Raw genomic sequence first — 20,660 nt, 5'->3', positions numbered from 1 at the left:
TCAGGCAGGAAGCCCTACATTACTTCAGACAAATGGCTATTCAACATCTTCTTAAAAACTTCCAGTGTTGGGGCATTCACAATTTCTGGAGGCAAGTCATTCCACTGATTAATTGTTCTAACTGTCAAGAAATTTCTCTTCAGTTCTAGATTGGTTCTCTCCTCGATTAGTTTCCATTCATTGCTTCTTATCCCACCTTCAGGTGGTTTGGAGAGTAGCCTGACTCCCACTTCTTTCTGGCAACCCCTGAGATACTGAAGAGCTGCTATCATGTCACCCCTAATTCTTCTTTTCATTAAATAGACATACCTGCAACCGTTCTTCATTTGTTCCTGCAACCGTTCTTCATTTGTTTTAGCAACCATTTTTCATATGTTTTAAGGATGGAGGAGCATCAAGGCAAGTGTCATCCTTTTGAAAAACCTTGGGGCCTTAGCCAAACTCCAGTGAGGCTGATTTCAGAAACCTTAGTCCTCTTCAAAACTCAGCCTCCTCTTCCCACCCAAATGCAATGCCCTGATAATCTTTGCAGTTCTCCTGAACCTTCCTTTTATCTTCTTCTTGAGATTGCAACAATAAGACGCCTTCCCATCAACACAAAGACCAGAGATGGGACCAAACCAACATGGTTGCAAACCCTCCCTCATTACTCCACTCCATCCATGTTGTCTCACAAGGAACAACCTCTATCCTTAGGAAATGTGAGACCAGAAATTGGTGAATACTGTTAATGTGCAGCAGCAAATTGTTAATGCTTTTGCATATTATTTTAGGCTTTTCCTCATGGGGAATCACCTGGGAGGTTCACTTCCGAATATTTCAGGTTGTCTCAGGAATTTACACCTCAAGTAATAAAGATACAACCGAAAGCTGAGTTTTTCACCTTCTTCATCAAAGGGCGGGGGGAATCGCAATAGATACTCCTCACTTTAAAGATACCAACTCTATCCCCAACAGCAGAATCATAACATTCTTCAAAGTTTTCCACCCATTCCCCAAAGAATTTGCAAGCCCCACAGATTTATCAACCTCAAACTGACCATCCTGAAGACTTACCTAAACACGGACTCATGACTAGCTTTCAAGACAGGTTGGCCAACGTCTTGAGTCCCTCGCAAAGACCAGCTCCTATCTGTCACCCCCTAATGGTGGATGAAGGTATATCTTCTTCCAAAAGAAAAAAAAAACTTTCTGAGTGAAAGATGCTCAGGTGCTTTTTCTCCTCCTCTCTGTCCTTCTCCCCCACCCTCTCTCTTCAGACCGGGAGCTCCCTTTGCTGGAGGAGATGGCAGCTCTTGGTTGGTACATGAGTTTCCAAGAGTCAGCTCTTTATAGACAGTCCCCAAGGTGTTATCCCCTCTGAAATTTCCCAGCCCTTGGTCCCTCCCCTTGATAGAAAACACTCCCATTGCAGAAAGGGGGGTAAATAGCCTCATTCTTCTTTCTAGCTCCTAAAACAGGAGCAGCGGGGGGGGGGGTGCCGGCAGAGATGCAAAGGCGTGTGAGAAAGGGTGGGGCTGCTAGTGAAAGCTTTGAATTTCCTGGACAGGTGAGAAAGAAAGGAAAACTATGCACGAAGCTCATAGGGCAGATTATTTCACCTCCAAATAGTTACGAGCTGTCAAACGGACGGGATGCTTCAGGTTCCTTTAGCAAGATTGGGTTCTCTTAGGCAGGATCTGGCTTCGGATGCTGCAGGCAGGTGCTGAGACCTAAATGCGCACGACAACCAATCCTAGCCCTTTGCATTTCCTTCTTTCCTTCCTTCCTTCCTTCCTTCCTTACTTCCTTCCTTCCTTCCTTCCTTCCTTCTTTCTTTCTTTCCTTCCTTCCTTCTTTCTTTCTTTCTTTCCATTTTTAAAAATTAAGTTATAGAGTATTATAAAATACAAAGTACGAAAGTTAATAGAAGAACAATGGCAGGGGAGCGGGAGGGGGGAAGGGAAGTGAGGAAAGATAGGGAAAAGAAAAAAGAAAAGGAAACATTGACTTCCACCTCTCTCTGTTACAGTAAAATAAGGCATTAACATCAAATCACAGCCTTTTACTCTTCCATAATATTACGAACAAGCCATTTCCACATCAAGCGTGAAGTTCAGAAGCGGTTTTCATGTGAAAACAAAAGTACTTATGTTCTTTTCTGTAAACAAAGTAGCCAGTTTTGCCATTTCCACCAAATTCTCCAACTATTCATCAGAAGGGTGTGAAAGTGGCAGGGAGCCCAGTCTGTTCATCTTGCACTAAGGATGGGCAGATTGATCGCTATCTTGCAAAGCAGCCGATTCTTTCCTCAGAACTGGGTCCCGACTGAAAGATCAGCCTCCAGGGTTAACTCCACAATGGGGACAACTTTCGGTTCAGAGTCATTTGCTATGAGAGGGGCAGCAGATAAATTCAATAAATGAATGAAATGAATGAATGAATGAATGAACGAACGAACGAACAAACAAACAAACAAACAAACAAACAAACAAACAAACATTTCTAGCTGCACATAGTGAGTTGCCCCTGACAGGCAGATCTCCAACAGGCAAAACTTTAGAAGAGCATATTTGCAGTTCAGGGTTGAACTGTGGTGGTCCTTGGTGTTCTCCGAGCTTAGATGTTTTCTCGTAGACATTTCATCACCAAACTACGTAACGTCATCAGCACTAGTAGGAATAGGCAGAGAGAGCAAACCCTGTCCCAACTGGCACTGATGATGTTGCCTAGTTTGGTAATGAAATGTCCAAGCTCAGAAAGCAGCAAGGACCCCACAGGGAAAGCTTTTCCTGTTGCAGCCAGTTAATACCCTGTTGAATTTCTGCCTGCTGTTCAAGCCATTCAAGCCACCAGATCAGTGGTGAAATTAATTTTTTTTTAACTATTGGTTCTGTGGCCGTGGTTTGGTGGGCGTGGTGTGGCTTGGTGGGCATGGCAGGGGAAGGATACTGCAAAGTCTCCATTTCCACCCCACACTACGAGGGCCAGCCAGAGGTGGCATTTGCTGGTTCTCCGAACTACTCAAAATTTCCACTACCGGTTCTCCAGAACCTGTCAGAACCTGATGAATTTCACCCCTGCACCAGTTCTTCCAGTCTTGAATTTTGAGCCATTTCACATCCAAGCCTTCAACCAAAACCCTGACACTGTTTTTGTCCAAATGTTTCCAGGAAGAAACACTATTGCTATGGATGGTGTCAAGACTCAGATACTGGCACTTCCTCCCCATGAGAGTGGGACAGGGGGGGGAGTTTGCTGCTACTGCTGCTCTCATACAACTCTCTATATATCTGGGGCTTCCTGGATGATGGTGAAATGAGGGAAAGTTTAAATGCCACTTTCACTAACAATGGGCAAAAATACCCTCTCAGCAGGAAATAATCCATGGGGCGCATCAGAGCTGGGGAAACGAGAGGGCGAGCGGGCAAATAACTCTGGACCGGGTTGAGCCATACCAGCTGCCAGTTACAGGCCTCTCCGCACGTCCTGGCATCAGGTTACTATTTGCATAGAAATTGCAGAAGGCAGAGAAAGAGGAGCTGCTGAAGGAGCTGGGCAGGCTGCCACCCCTGAGTTTTATTCCAACTCCATCGGGTACACGGGAGGCACTGGGGAGTGGGGGGGTGGGGGAGCAAACACTGTACCCTTCTTGGCCTGGCCCCAAAGGAGGAGGAGATGCCCGCCTGCTTAATCGTCCTGCAGCCCAGCAAAATATCAGCAGGTGATGCCGAGGTTCCTGGTGCCACAAGGCCATCCAGGTGAGAACAACTAAATCCTCCAGGTGGGAGGAACAGACTTGGCACCTCATGAATGCGACAAAAAATAGAAGGTTGGGTTGACATTCCCCACCACTACCAACACACACACACACACACACACACGCACGCACACGCACACGCACCTTCCCCAGCCAAGCTCCTAAACTTGCATGGCAAACCAAAATCCAACAGGTGTGGTTTATTGCTTGCAACTGGCTTTTCCTTATGGCCTATTCCCTTTCTGGCCAAAGGTTCTTCAAAACTGCCTTTGCCACATTCTCCATCATATGTCAACAGAAACCAGCTGCTGGGAACTTTTTTTTAAATGCCAGGGCTTATCCCTTAACCGAAGAGGGTAGCAAGTGACATCAGTTCATTGACTTCCTGGATTTCAGGCTATCAAAAAATCAGCCGAATGGCATTTCCACTTTCTGGGTTATTTACCGAAAACTCCTGCAGGGAGATGGGCTGGATTCATCCGTCCAGGAGATTAATCAGATTTGGCAGAAAATCTTACATTATGTCATTGTCCTGTCTCTGACCTCCATCTCTGTGTGTGTGTATGTGTGGGTGTGGGTGTGTGTCTGTCTGTCTATCTTAGCCTCAGTGTGTGTATCAGCCTTAGTTTCTCCTCCCCAGTCCTTGCAAGTAGGTTCCACCAGATAATCTGAAAAACAAAGTAAAATTGATCCGTGTTTGGCTGGGCTCTCTCTATTCTCAGAGGGACTTTGTTGTTGTTGTAAGTTGCGAAGTCATGTCCGACCCATCGTGACCCCATGGACAACATTTCTCCAGGCCTTCCTGTCTTCTACCATTCTCTGGAGTCCATTTAAGCTCATGTTGGCTGCTTTGGTGACTCCATCCAGCCACCTCATTCTCTGTTGTCCCTTTCTTCTTTTGCCCTCAATCTTTCCCAGCATTAGGATCTTCTCCAGTGAGTCCTTCCTTCTCATCAGGTGGCCAAAGTATTTGAGTTCCATCTTCAGGATCTTCTAAAGAACAGTCAGGGTTGATCTCCTCTAGGACTGACAGGTTGGATCGCCTTGCAGTCCGTGGGACTCACAGGAGTCTTCTCCAGCTCCATAGTTCAAAGGCCTCAATTCTTTGGCCCTCAGCCTTTCTAATAGTCCAATTTCACAGCCATACATTACAACTGGGAAAACCATAACCTTGACTATACGCACCTTTGTTGGCAGGGTGATGTCTCTGCTTTTTAGGATGCTATCCAGATTTGCCATAGCTTTCCTCCCCAGGAGCAAGCGTCTTTTAATTCCTTGGCTTAGGGACTTAGCTGCTATCAAATTGTACAAAGTTAGCACCCACCCCTCTCCTAGAAGAATGAAATATTTTAGGAAATATTAAAAAGGCAGAATATTATATTTCCCCCAAGAGAGAAAGAGAAATCTTGAGAGGCCGAAACTCAGAGCCACAGTTCCTTGCCCTCAAACCAAACTAAAATGCAGATTTGGTAATCCATTCAAGACAGAATATTTTGAACAAAGGAAGAACTAGGTAGAATGCTAGGATCAGCCCTCACTCAAGATCCAAACCAGGAAAGCCATTAAGACACAATAGGAATGGCTCTTCATTGCATCACCCAGCAGGCTTGGGTGAATCAACTTGATTCAGACAAACTGACCCCACATGACCACATGGGAGTCTGATTACAGCAAACAATAGAATACATTTATTGCACAGGAACAGGAAGCTCAAGGGCAAGGCCCAAGGGAGGGTATAAATACCTCTGTCTCTCAACTCCACGTGTTCAGCTGCACCAGGACCTCAAACCCATGTGGTCTTGTCCATCAATAAACCATCTTTGCAATCAGCCTCCATGTTTCCAGTGTCTTTCTCCCCATGTGGAACTGAACCAGATGGATATTTCTTCCAAGAAAATGTCACGAAAGGATAGGGCATTTTGCACCTGTATAGTACTCAATCAGGATGTGCCACCAGGTAGGTGAAGGTAAGTAGGAAGTAGAGGTATACATCTCTAGAGAGTCAACGATGCTGCCCAAAGATGCAGCAAGATTGGTGATGTAGAGCCAGAGCAGTCTTTCTTAACTTGACAACATTAAGATGTGTGGACGTCAACTTCCATAATTCCCTGGTTGTTGAGGAATTCTGGGAGTTGAAGCCCCAACATCTTAAAGTTGCCAAGGTTAAGAAACATTAAATAAAGAGAGCTGATCTATATCAGGAGATATGGGTGTCAGCCACCTCCTTTTGTCAGTCATGTTCCCTCAACCTCATTGACTTTATTTGGAACATAAAAAGTGAAAGATGAAAGACAAACAGCCTTGAATTCCTTAGCACTCGTGATAATCAATTAGTGGTAAGCATTGGCCTTGAACTGCAATTAGATGTAGCTGCAGTGCAAATACCTGTAATGATAAAAATAATAAAACATTATTAAATCATAATCATTGTACTAATGACTTCCAGGGAACAATTTGGTTGGTTGCGCTTTAAATGTTAGCAAACTAATTCTGCATTATATTTTCTGTATTATCCTGGCTCCGCTTAGCCCTTTCTTAAATAAACATACTTGTGTATTTTAGTTCTTATTTAACTCTACGATGTATATTTCTAAACATTGTATAAATGTGTGTGTTTGTGTGTGTGTGTGTGTGTGATGGGTTGCTGAAAGTACGCACCGGTACGCGCGTACCGGAGCCAGCCCGGAGCACCGGATACCCTTCCAGTATGGTGCTCCGGAGGGCCCACTTGCCTGCCCGAGCTCCTTACCAGAGTTTAAAGGCTTTTACGCTTCCGCGCAGGCGCATGGCACATACAGCACCTGCGCGATGCTCCATGGAGCAGCCAGAGCATCGCAGAGTGCTTGAATGCAGGTGCGTGCTGCGCGCATCCATGAGGACGCCACCGTCCCGTCCCAACCGTACCAGTTGGAATGGGATTGGAAACCCACCACTGGTGTGTGTGTGTGTGTATATATATATGATTAATGACACCAGGCCCACACTCAGAAGGACCAGAAGCCAGACTGCAATTGCACCATTAGCCACTTTAAACCCCTCTTATCCTTACATGAAACACAAACCCCCACCCAATCAGAACACAGCCAAACTCCCATCCAATCAGCTCAAACCCTTACTGGCAGTTAAAAGGAAGAAACAGCCGAGATCTCACATTGCTCCTGGAAGCACGAAGCCTGAAGATGACGAATGACACTTCGTCAAAACATCGCCAAGACACCTCCAATATTACGCAGGAGAAAACCCGAATAACCAAAGACCTACATACTAACACCCGCAAAAACCTCAGAAAACATGTGTGAGTGTGTGTGTGTGTGTGTGTGTGTGTGTTGTATTTGTGCTGATAAAGAAATAAAGGGAGACTATATAGCTTATTTATCAGCACAAATACAACACAAATGTAACAAAGGCAACAGTAAAAATATTGGGTTTCTGTCTGGATGGTCTCTTGTGACGAGCCGATAGACAGAGAATGGAAGCAGTAAACTTCCATTCTCTGTCTATCGGCTCGTGACAAGAGACCATCCAGACAGAAATATTTGGGCATACCAGGGGTTGTGACTCAAAATACATACATACATACATACATACATACATACATACATACATACACACACACACACACACACACACATACATACACATACATACATGTCTTGCAGTCAAATATATTAAGCCATTTTTGTTTTAACCACCACAGTTTGTCGAGCATATCATAGATTGTGCAGATCTATGAAACACAGGTCATAAACTATATCCCCAGCTTCACACAGTGTGCTGAGAGCAAATGAAATATTAGAATAGAATAGAACAGGGATTGCTAACCTTTTTGGTGCCGAGTGCCCAAAGGGCGGGTATGCATGCACAAAACCCCAAAATGTAATGCAAGCTCCCCACACAGATGGGCCCCACACCCCTGTGCATGCACCCACCCCCCATTTTTTGCTTCCAGGTTGCTGCAGGCAGCCTTCCAGGCCCAAAATGAGGTGCAGAAATCCCCCAAATGCAATGCGAGCACCCCCAGCACATGCGCCCCCACGTCGGGCATGCATGACAGAGACCTGAAGACTAGCTGGCTGACTGGTGACACACGCGCACACATGTGTGGTGGAGCTGGGGTGGGGCGACGGCTGGCGTGCCCAAAGAGAAGTCTCTGCGTGCCATGGGTTCGCCATCACAGGAATGGAATAACAGAGTTGAAAGGGAACCTTGTAGGTCTTCAAGTCCAACCCCCTGCTTGGGCAGGAAACTCTATACCAGGGGTGCCAAACTCAATTTCATTGAGGGCCGCATCAGGGTTGTGTTTGACCTCGGGAGTGGGGGTGTGGGGCGTGGCCAGCTCAATGTCCATTTCCTACTGCGACGGCTTCCTGCAGCCCTCTGCCATGAAAATGGAGCTCAGTGGGAGAGCATGCAGCTCTCCCAAGCTCCATTTTTGCTGCCAGAGGCACCATGGGCCAGTCCTTTGCTATTTCCAAGGCAGCCCCATGGGCCAGATCTAAGCACCCACCGGCCAGATCCGGCCCGGGGGGCTTGAGTTTGACACCCCTGCTCTACACTATATTAACTAGAGAATTTGAATACATTTACCGAAGGGTACAAGTTGCTTTACCAAAGAGTGGGAATGGTTGGGACCCTCATTAGGCCCAGTATCTGTAGGAAGAGTTGGGGAGAATGAAAGTTCTTATCCAATATTCAGAGACACATACAGTTCATTCCCCACACTTATATTGAGACTAAGCCCCAACCGAGGGCAGTAGAAATAAGATAAAATTCCAATGCACAAAATCACTTTGCAAATGTGAAATAGAAGGAACCCAAACAGATCTTAGAGAAACTGGAAAGTCCAGAGGGAGCAAGGAATTAATCTCCATTGCCTGGAAATCCTGGGGGTCCCTTGGTGCTGAGCTAACTAAGCAAAGCAAAAGGGACTTTTTACAAAAAGTTTTCCCCTCCCCGTTTCTTCCTTAATGCCATCGTTAGATCAAAAGGAAGCTGGCGCTTGTCATGAAGTACTTTCAGAGGAGTCTGAATGAAGGAGGAAAGAAGTTTGTGTTTTTACAGCTTGTAAAACAAACAACCAGTCAGGCATCATCCCTTTAATGTTACATTCCCCAGATGATTATTTTATGTTCCTTATCTGTTTCACTTTCTCCACATTCGCTGCTAGAGGTGAAATGGGTTTCTAGGCTGCACATCTAATGAATAAGATATTCCTGTGATGGCGAACCTGTGCATGCGGTGTGGGGTGAGGGTCACATGCGCATGCACAGGGGTAGGGAGAGGCGCGAGGGGTGTGATTCCCTCTCGCGCCCTGTTTTGGTCCCAGGAGGCTTCATGGAGGCCTGCTAGGGCCAAAATGGGGCGCAGGGGGGGTGCATGTGCATGCGTGAGAGAGCGGGAGTGCATGGGGGTTGTGCGCTTGTGCAGGGGGGCGGGTATGGGGGGATGTCATGCACGTACTGCATTATTGATATAGGCGCACACACACATGTGCTATGAGACGTGTGCTTCCACGCCCATGCGCATGCTTTCGGCACGCAACGGCAAAAAGATTAGTCATCACTGAGATATTCCTTGTGATGTTGGTGACAAAGGCAGCTATGTTGATAACAAGAGTGGTGTGGAGGGCCACCAGATTTGGCAATCGTTTTTTGGCAATTCAGTTTTTCCCAACCTCAGCAACTTTAAGATGTCTGGACTTCAACCTCCAGAATTCTCCAGGCTGGTTTATACATTGATCTGGTCTAGTTATTCACAGCTGAAGTCTGGTTGTCCTAGAAATGGGAAGCATTTAACAGCAGTTACGCCTGGATCAGGTAGCACAGGTACTGCACAGGTACAGTATAGGTGGTACCTTCCTCAATTGTAGTAACTGTGAGAAGGATCTTGGAGTAGACAGTCACTTAAATAGGAGCCAGCAGTGTGCAGCAGCTGCCAAAAAAGCCAACACAGTTCTAGGCTACATAGAGGGATAGACTCAAGATCACGTGGAAGGTCAATACCACTTTATAATCTTTTGGTAAGGCCACACTTGGAATACTGCATTCAGTTTTGGTTGCCACGATGTAGAAAAGATGTGGAGACTCTAGAAAGAGTGCAGAGAAGAGCAACAAAGATGATTAGGGGACTGGAGACTAAAACATATGAGGAACAGTTGCAGGAACTGGGTATGTCTAGTTTAATGAAAAGAAGGACTAGGGGAGACATGATAGCAGTGTTCCAATATCTCAGGGGTTGCCACAAAGAGGAGGGAGTCAAACTATTATCCAAGGCACCTGAGGGTAGAACAAGAAGCAATGGATGGAAACTAATCGAGGAGAGAAGCAACTTAGAACTGAGGAGAAATTTCCTGACAGTTAGAACAATTAATCAGTGGAACAGAAATTGCCTCCAGAAGTTGTGAATGCCCCAACACTGGAAGTCTTTAAGAAGAGATTGGACAACCATTTATCTGAAGTGATGTAGGGTTTCCTGCCTAGGCAGGGGGTTGGACTAGAAGACCTACAAAGTCCCTTCCAGCTCTGCTATTGTATTTTATTGTAACTCCAAAATGGGACAATTCTTGATTTATATACAATTGTGGATTGTGGGATTTCCAAAACTGGAGGTTTTTAAGAAGAGATTGGACAGCCATTTGGCTCTCCTGCTTAAGCAGAGCTTGGACTAAAAGACCTGGAAGCTCCCTTACAACTCTATTATTCTGTTAATTATAAATCATAATTGGCTTTAACCAATATGTGTTGAACTAGACACAACAGGTTCAGATTACAAACCAGGCAGACACCAATGGAAAGATTAGCAATAGTGGTTTAAACAATGTGTACAGCCGCCCATCTCATCGAAATGGCTCTGGACAATCTACAAGGATCACAATAAAGCCAACCATAAAAATTAGCAACCCTACTCCCAAATGACTTGAGATGACAGGCCTAAATGCCTGGGGAAAGGAAGGAAGGAAGGAAGGAAGGAAGGAAGGAAGGAAGGAAGGAAGGAAGGAAGGAAGGAAGGAAGGAAGGAAGGATCTGGCAGAAGTCAAAATATCTCCAGGTCAGTGTTTCTCAATCTTGGAAGTTTTCAGATGTTTGGACTTCAACTCCCAGAATTCCCCAGACAGCTTGTTGGGAAAGTAACAGCAGGCCTAACTGCTGTTAAATTCTTCTCATCCTTAGGGCAACCAGACCTAAGCTGTGAATCACTAGACCAGATCAATGTCAGCCTGGGGAATTCTGGGAGTTGAAGTCCATACATCTTAAAGTTGCCAGGGTTGAGAAACACTGCTTAGGATGGGTCAACTCAAACTTCAAGATGCAGAGTATTCCCAGGCAAGCTACCCAGAGGTGGAATTCTGGTTCAGCCAAACCGGTGATGGAATTCAGGCCTGGGTTGCAGAACCAGCAGCGACCCAGGCCTGCCATGTCCCTGAACCGGTTCCCTTTCTGCTGCTGGGTAGCTGCCATTTTGGTTTTTAGTGACTGCGCATGCACAGTTCACTGTAAATTGTTCTGCACATGCGGATAGAACAATTTACATTGTTTGGGTTGCGCGTGGGTTGCATGCAGGTTGTGTGTGGGTTATGATCGGGTTGCACATGGGTTGCAAACCGGTAGTAAAACCGACTGGCAGCAACCCACTGGAGCTACCATAGATACCATTCTACTCTTTGAACAAGGCTAGGACAACATATTCATTTTAGAAGCTCCTAGTACCTATCCAAAGATTCAGGAACTGCAATTTGTGGGTTACCCAGGTGCCTTAATTTCTGAGAAGATCAAATCATTCTTCCAAACAATCTGACATTTCTTCCAACTCTTCACTGTCTAGTGGTCCACTTAGAGGTGAGAGCAATGGCCTCCAAGGCTTAGCACTGCTTAACCTGCACCCAACATTGTAAGATTTGAGACATCAGAGGGCCAGTCTTGCCAAGATCATAGTGCGGGAAGAAAAATCCACCTGGTTCAATTCCAAGCCAGGAGAAAAACACTGGAAACATGGAGGCTAATTGAAAAGGTGGTTTGATCATGAAACAAAACCACATGGATAGTTCTGGTGCAGCTGAACACATGGAGTTGAGAGTGGTGGTGGGGGGATTGTACATTCTCTTGGGCTTTGCACTTGAACTTCCTGTTCCTTTACAAGAACATGTATCCTATTGGCTGTTGTAGGGGCCATAGCTGGCTCGGTAGGTTATCTGAGCTCCCAGGTTTGGTTGAAGTTTGGACTGCTAATGCAATGAAGGGGCGTTTGGCAATTCCAGGGACATGCAGGGGAGGCAGAGCTTCACCACTGTCATCATGAAAAGAAAAAAAATGTAAAAGGAAAAAGGCAAGAGCTGAGGTCAGGCTGAGTTAGTTGCTGCCAGAGTCACCGTGGATGACTCTGCTTAGTGGTTAACTGTTTAAAAAAGCCTCTAAAAAGTGCCCTCTACAGGAGGAGGCAGGAGAACGACGTGCCTCATCTAGTCTGACTTTAGGAGTTTTATGATCACTCGAGCAGAGTTAAGCAAGGGTTAAAAGCCTAAAAATTCCTGACGTAGGTGAGGCATGTTGTTCTCCTGCCTCCTCCTGTAGAGGGCGCTTTTTTAGAGGCTTTTTTAAAACAGTTAAGCAGAGTCATCCATGGTGACTCTGGCAGCAACTAGCTCAGCCTGACCTCAGCTCTTGCCTTTTTTCTTTTTACATTTTTTTTTCTTTTCATGATGACAGGCAAGAGCAGAGTTGAAATCCACTCTGAAACAGCTGGAAAAGGTATGTGTTGATCGGAGGGAGGGGGAGGAATTCAAACTTCATCCTCAAGTGTAGATCCCTCTCCACAGTGATGTGCGGTGAGTTTTATGGCTGGTGAGGCAGCAATTTTTTTAGACTTGTGGACTTCAACTCCCAGAATTCCACAGCAGGCATGCTCAGTTCCGATTTAAAGTGACAGCATTTGTTTTTCTCCTTTGCTAAATAAGTTTCTTTCTTTCTTTTTCTTTTTCTTCCCTCTTCCCCTACTTCCTCCCTCTCTCCCTCCCTCCCCCTTCTCTCAAACACAGACACATACACAGACACAGACACACACACACAAACACAAAGTTGCACCAGTAGGTGAGGCACGTCATTCTCCTGCCTTCTCCTGTAGAGAGTGCTTTTTAGAGGCTTTTTTAAACAGTTAAGCACTAAGCAGAATCATCCACGGTGACTCTGGCAGCAACTAGCTCAGCCTCATCTCAGCTCTCGCCTTTTTCCTTTTACATTTTTTTTATTTTCATGACAGTGGTGAGGCTCTGCCTCCCCTGCCTCCCCTGCCAGCATGTCCCTGCCTCCCCAAGTGTAGTTTGATTGCAGGCAGAGCCACGTTGCCTTTTCACACACACACACACACAAACACGATAAAACTATATAAGCCTAGCTTCACTGATTACAAGTTTGAAAAGGCAATGTGGCTCCGCCAGCAATCAAAGGCTCGGATCAACTCCAATCCAACTTCTGTGTTTGTGTTTGTTTGAGAGAGTGAGTGAGAGAAGGAAGGAGGTAGGAGAGATAGTCCAATCCAACTTCTCTGTGTGCATGTGTATATTTGAGAGAGGGGGGAGAGAGGGAGAGAGGGAGGAAGGAGGGGGAGGGAGAAGAAAAAGAATGAAGGAAACTTTTTCGCAAAGGAGAAAACCAAATGCTGTTGCTTTAAATCAGAACTGAGCATGCCTGGCTGTGGAATTCTGGGAGTTGAAGTCCACAAGTCTAAAAAAATTTGAAACCCACTACTGTGTCAGTGCCTCACCAGCCATAAACCTCACCGCACGTCACTAGGCAATTTCTATTGTGGGTGAGGGCGAATTCTATCTTTGTTCTGACCTTGCTGCAGGGAATTTTTGCCTATGAATAGAGCTATCTAAATACTTGGCTTTTTTCAAGAAGCTCTTTATTTTTTATTTATTTATTTCATCCAGCATGAATTTGAGAACAGATATAAGTATAAACATGATTATGAATACATGAAATGAATACAAATACAAGGGAATATTAGGATAGGGGCGGTAGGCATGTTGGTGCGCTTATACACACCCCTTAAAAACCTCTTAGGAATGGGGGGAGGTCGACAGTAGACAGTCTAAAGTTAAAGGTTTGGGGGTTTGGGTAAGGGTATTCACTTATCTTCCCTACTGATTTGCAAATGTGCGCATGCACATGTGCTTTTGGCTAAAAAGGGGCCTAAATGGGATGCCGGGGCGGCTAGAGGTGGGTTGCTGCCAGATTGGCCAGGTTCCACCACAAATCCGCGAAGCCCTTCTGCGCGGAGACATAAGCGCGAAGACTAATTCGCAACGTTCTAAGTGCTAAGGAAAAACGCGACCCTACCGCGATGACATAATCGCGGAGGGCAAAATCGCACATTCCCAAGCACTCAGTACCCTAAACCTAACCCTAACCCTAACCCTAACCCTAACCCTAACCCTAAACCTAACGCTAAACCTAACGCTAAACCTAACGCTAACCCTAAACCTAACCCTAAACCTAACCCTAAAACAAACCCCTAAACCTAATCCTAACGCTTACCTTAAATGAAGTCGGCTTTCTGCTGCGGCGCCGTTTTAAAGCGCCCTTCTGTTGCCGCGCTGTTGTCGCGGCAGTGATGACGCGCGGTGATGACGTTGCGGCTTTAGCGCCACGATTTTATCGCCGCGATTTTGACCAGCGCGGTTTTGTCGTGCCACGGATTGGTCAAACCGGTAGTAATGGTGGTAGGAGGCCCACCTGCCTGGATGCACCCGGATGCTTCAGAAGCGTCGCGCCCGCGCAGGAGCAAGCACAGGAGTGCACCCGAATTGGTAGTAAAAGAATTAGCAACCCACCTCTGGCCGCTATTTTGGCTATCGGTTCTGATAAACTGCTCCAAACCATTAGAACCACCTCTTCTCTTTATCTCTAAAGTGCTGGCATCTGCTGAGGGCTATTAAGAAAGGTGGGGGCTGCTTTTAAAAAAAACATGTTGCTCCATTTTTCCCTTTCGGAAAATATACTAATCTTTTATATTATAAAAGATTTATATTATTATAAATATAATATAATACTTAATATTATAAATATAATATTTAATATAATATATTATTTATATTATATTTATATATAATATAAATATATTATTTATATTTTTATAATAATAATTTAATATTCTTCAAAATATTTCATTCTTCTAGCAGAGAATGCTAACTTTCTACAATAGAGGGCTACAATTGGATGCTTGCCCTTAGTTTCCGTAAATCCTTTTTTGTCACTAAATTCCCACTCCTCTTCAAAGAAAGGAGGCCAGAACATCCTCTTTCCCTTATCTCAAAAAATAAAAATAAATGAACACATTTCCTATTCCTCTAAAAAAAACAAAAACTTCAAAATGATACAACTGCTGAAACAAGAATCCCTTAAACTTTTAATCATCAATCAACAGAACATGCCTGATAACAGCGTAGGCAAGAACTGTGGGTTTTTCAAATCATTCTCTACTGCCCAAAGCAGGAAATGCTTTAATGATTTAATGGACAAATAAACAATTGAGGGTGTCCCTCACTTCTCTGACGGAATGCTAGATGGCTAAAAATAGATTTCTTTTTCCGTTTAGCAGAATGAATCATCATTGCACCTTTAAGGGGGAAAAAGTGACTTTAAAAAAGGAATAGAAATGAAATTATTCAGAAAGAATTTACCTGGTAAACTACCGGGTATTTTTTTTTTTTTTATGTAGGACTGGCTGTACTCCTAAGAGCACTTTAAAAAAAAATAAAAGGTTGTCATGTTTAAAATATGTGGACTTCCAACTCCTAGAATTCCCCAGCCAGCATGCTAGATGGGCATTCTGGGAATTGAAGGCCACACATCATAAAGTTGCAAATTTGAAAAACACCAGTTTAAAAAAAAAAAGATTGCCATTGATTGGGAAATACAAGGCAGAGAACATCAACTATAACATTTATTTTAAAAAGTGGGGAAATTCCCTCAGATTGTTCCTTGGTCTTGGTGATTGCGGATTGTGGATACATTCATATAGTTTTCTTGGGAAAGTTTCCACCCATTGCTTCTTGTCCGGCCCTCAGGTGCTTTGGGGAATAGCTTGACTCCCTCTTTTTTATGGCAGCCCCTGAGATATTGGAACACTGCTATCATGTCTCCCCCTAGTCCTTCTTTTCATTAAACTAGAAATACCAAATTCAAGCAACTGCTCCTCATATCCAGTGCCCTAATCATCTTTGTTGCTCTTCTCTGCGCTCTTTCTAGAGTCTCAACATCTTTTTTACATTGTGGCAACCAAAACTGGATGCATTATTCCAAGTGTGGCCTTACCAAGGCATTATAAAGTGGCATTAACACTTCCCGTGATCTTGACTCTATCCCTATTAAGCCTAGAACTATGTTGGCTTTTTTGGCAGCTGCTGCACACTGCTGGCTCATATTTAAATGGTTGTCCACTAGGATTCCAAGATCCCTCTCACAGTTACTACCATTGAGCAAAGTATACCACATATACTTTATGTGTGCATTTTGTTTTTCTTGCCTAAATGTATAACCTTACTTTTTTTTTTAACCATTGAATTTCATTTTGTTAGATAGCGCCCACGGTTCTAGTTTGTCAAGATCCTCCTGTATCTTAAGCCTATCTTCCTGAGTGTTGGCTATTCCTGCTAGCTTGGTGTCGCCTGCAAATTTGATGAGTTTTCCATTTATCCCCTCATCTAAATCATTGAGGAAGATGTTGAACAATACTGGGCCTAAAACAGAGCCTTGGGGTACCCCATTGATTACTTCCCTCATGCATTACTCCAGATGCAGTTCCATTGAGGACTGTATGTTGAGTGCGGTTGGTCAGCCAGTTACAAATCAATCTGTGATACTGTCTAAACAGGGATTAAATCCACTTACCTTTGCTACAGGTTCAGTAGCAATGTGAGCACACGAATTCCAGTATTGCATAATCACTTACCCCCAAGGTTCCTGTAGCTTCAGCACCTTCTATTATTTCATCTCTGTTAGTAAGAATTAAATCCAATATGGCTGATCCCCTTCTTCCCGGGGTGAAATCCAGCAGGTTCTGACAGGTTCTGGAGAACTGGTAGTGCAAATTTTGAGTAGTTTGGAAAACCAGCAAATGCCAGCTCTGTCTGGTTCCAGAGTGGGGTGGAAATGGAAATTTTGCAGTATCCTTCCCCCACCACACTTACTAAGCCACACCCACCATGCCATGCCATGCCCACCAAGCCACACCCACAAAACCAGTAATAAAAAATGAATTTCGCCACTGTCTTATTCCCTTCTCTACTCTTTGGAAAACAAAGTTGTCTGCTAGGTTTGCTAGGAACCTGTTGGATCTTCCACGGTGCAGAGTTTGTCTCCCAGTTGATGTCAGGGTAGTTAAAATCCCGCATTACATTTATGATGTACTTCCTACATACCTTAGTTAGCTGACTAGCAAAAAGTTCATCTATTTCCTCTGTTTGGTTGGGTGGCCTATAGCAGCGATGGTGAGTCTTTTTTGGCTCGCATGCCAAAAGCGGGGGGAGCGCAGGAGGGTCGTGCATGGGCATGCCACACCCATAATGCTATACACATGACCCCAGTGTGCATGCACGCACAACCAGCACTCCCCCCATTTTTGGCAGGCTTTTTTTGCCCTCCCCAGGCTCTAGAAGCTTTATAGTTTGCTCGTAGGGTTGTTTTTTGCTCCCCAGAGCCTTCAGGGAAGCCTCTGGAAGGCCGCTGAACACTCCGGAGGGCTAAAACTGACCCTACAAGCAAACCGGAAGTGACTTCCAGTTTGCTCATAGGGTTGTTTTTTGCCCTCCGGAGCCTTCAGGGAAGCCTTCTAAAGGCTCAGGAGGGCTAAAACCGACCCTATAAGCAAACCGGAAGTACATTCCTGAACTTCCAGTTTGACCTTAGGACTGGTTTTTCGCGCTCCAGAGGCTTCAAGGAAGCCTGCAAAAAATGGTCTCCAAAGAAGGCTGAAATGCACGCGCTGGCCAGCTGACAGGTCAATGCCTCACATGGCCTGACAAATGGTTCTGCATGCCACCTGTGGCACGCGTGCCATAGGTTCGCCATCACGGGCCTATAGTATACACCTATTGCAATGTCATTCCCCCACCCTTTAATATTGTCCCATTCAAGATAATGGGTCACCTAAAAGAGAATGAGCTCTTGCTCTCACCCCAGCTCCTGCCAACCTAGCAGTTCAAACCCGTGTAAATGCAAGTAGATAAATAGGTACCACTTCAGTGGGAAAGTAACAGTGGTATCCGATGTCATGCTGGCCATGTTACTGTGGAAATATCTACAGACAGCGCTGGCCCAATGGCCTTAAAATGGAGGTGAATACTGCCCCCTACAGTTGGCAATGATTAGCAGAGTAAAATCCTCAGGGATTCCTTTTCCTTTACCTTTACCTTACCTCCAGAACTGGACACAGTGCAGGTAATCCTTGACTTACAATAGTTCGTTTAGTGACTTTCAAAGTTACAGCAGCACTGAAAAAAAGTGACTTATGAACACTTTGCACACTATGACCATCGCAGCATCTCTAGGGTCATATGATTTAGATTTGGATGCTTGACAACTGGTTCCTATTTACGACGGTTGCAGCATTCTGGGGTCATATGATCACCTTTTGTGACCTCCTGTCAAGCAAAGGGGAAGCCAGTTTCACTTTACAACCAGGTTACTAACTTAACAGCTTCAGTGATTCACTTAAGAACTGTGGCAAGAGAAGTCGTGAAATCTGGCAAAACTCACTTAACAAATTTCTCACCAAGCAACATAACTTTTGGGGCTCAATTGTGGTCATAAGTCGAGGACTACCTGTGTTCCAAATGGGGTCTGATAAAGCCCTATATAGTGGGATTAAGGCCATCTAGTTTAACATAACCTGCTGGTGCATTGGCACTTGAGTGGACACTCTGCTGAAAATTTGAGCAGGAATACCTTATGATTCTTGACGAATATATCTTGTCTCTTTATGTATACTGAGAGCATTTACACCAAAGACAAATTCCTTATGTGTCCAATCACACTTGGCCAATAAACTATTCTATTTTATACTGTTCTATTCTATTCTAATTTTCTATTCTCTTCTATTTCTCTATTCTATTCTATTCCATTCTAATTCTTCTATTCTATTCTATCCTATTCTATTCTATGCCTGGCCCAATTACTAAGCCAAGTAGTGTGAAATGTCAACAATGAAACTGTGCAAAATCTGACCTGGGCTTTCAAGCTTGAATTCAGGACCCTGAACAGAGTCAAAGCAAACAGCATTTTGCTAAATGCAAACCCATGCAAAAGCCCTTGGCTGCAAGAGAGTCGCCAAGCCAAGAAGGAAAGCAGGAGGATTAACATTGTGCAGGGATGACACAATCAGATTCTTCAGGATCAACTCAGGAATTGGTGACGCAACACCGAGGAAAAATTCAGCGAATCTAAAGGCAGCTTGTCCGGAGAAAGGGAAGTTAGTCACCTCTTCCTGCTTAAGCATGAAGCCTGAATTAAGGGCACTTTCGATGATCGTTGTGCGTGGGTAGATCTGAGAGTTTAGCAGCGGGTGAATAATTGGGCACACTCTCCCTGCAATATTGCCATTGCTGTACACCCATGTGCCAGAGATTTCAGCACAGTTGTGGAGCAAAAGTCCAACAATGATCTCCAGTTTTCATTGAAAGGCAATGAGCAGCAGCTGCTTCCATTTCCTGTCCTGCTGTAAATTATTTCATAATTGCCCTACTATTGACTAAGAGTCATGGTGGCGCAGTGGTTAGAATGCAGTATTGCAGGCTAATTCTGCTGACTACCAGGAGTTTGATTCTGTCCGGTTCAAGGTTGACTCAATCTTCCATCCTTCCGACGTTGGTAAAATGAGGAGCCAGATTGCAGGGGGCAGTATGCTGACTCTGTAAACCGCTTAGAGAGGGCTGTAAGGCACTGGGAAGCAATGTATAAGTCTAAAGGCTATTGCTATTCATTCTGGTCACATGCAATTATTTGCAATGATCCTGTGAGGTAGGTTAGGCTAAGAGAGGGCAATTGATCCAAAGTTCTCCAGGGAACTTCTGTGGCTGGAGGGTGATTAGAAACTGGGTCTCCCCACTCCTTAACCAACATTTAACCTAGAAACCTAGATAGATCTGCAGGACTATGGTCCTCTGAATACTTTTTCTATCTGTTCCAAGAGCTTTTTTCTTAGTTCATTTGTAGATTATGCCATAAATTTCAAAATGAGTACTCCACACTTTTGATGTGTTCCCAGATTGCACTCTAACATACTTTGCCTAATCATGGTTTGATTCAATTCCTAGTTCCCAATAGGTCAAACCAGTTTTTCAAACTGATCAATTTTAAGAAGAATGATTTTCAAGTCCCAGAATTCCCCAGCCAGCACACTGCTGAGGAATTCTGGGAGCTGAAGTCCATTCACTTAAAATTGATAAGCTTTTTGAAATCTGGGCTAAACTACAGGCCTACAATGATTGTTGCTAAAGAAGTTGCGAAACAAAATCAATCCCATTGCTGTGATGGATGGGTCACTCCCTTCTTTATTAATTTATCAGTTTTATAGAGCCTCTCATAAAACAAGTGATTCTTTTTCCTAGGAACTGAGATAGCTTTCCCAGTGATGATATAACCTGAAGCTTATCCAAACAATTTCCACCCACCCTCTATGACTTCAATGGAAAAAAATGCACGGTTATCATTCATAAAAACAGCCACACTTCCATTCAGTCACAGTGCTTTTGGCAAGCGGGGGGGGGGGGGGGGGGGGGATTGTAGATTATACAGATTCCGAGAAACATCTCTCTGTTTTGATATTGTATCTGAGTGCTGCCCCCTTGTGGACCAGTTGCACAACATCTGGCTCATGATCTTCAATCTGTAGACAGTCATTCAAATAAATTTTCTCTGTGCTGAAG

The sequence above is a fragment of the Thamnophis elegans genome, chromosome Z, assembly GCF_009769535.1.
Source record: "Thamnophis elegans isolate rThaEle1 chromosome Z, rThaEle1.pri, whole genome shotgun sequence".
NCBI lineage: Eukaryota > Metazoa > Chordata > Lepidosauria > Squamata > Colubridae > Thamnophis > Thamnophis elegans.
This window is presented reverse-complemented; position numbering follows the sequence as displayed.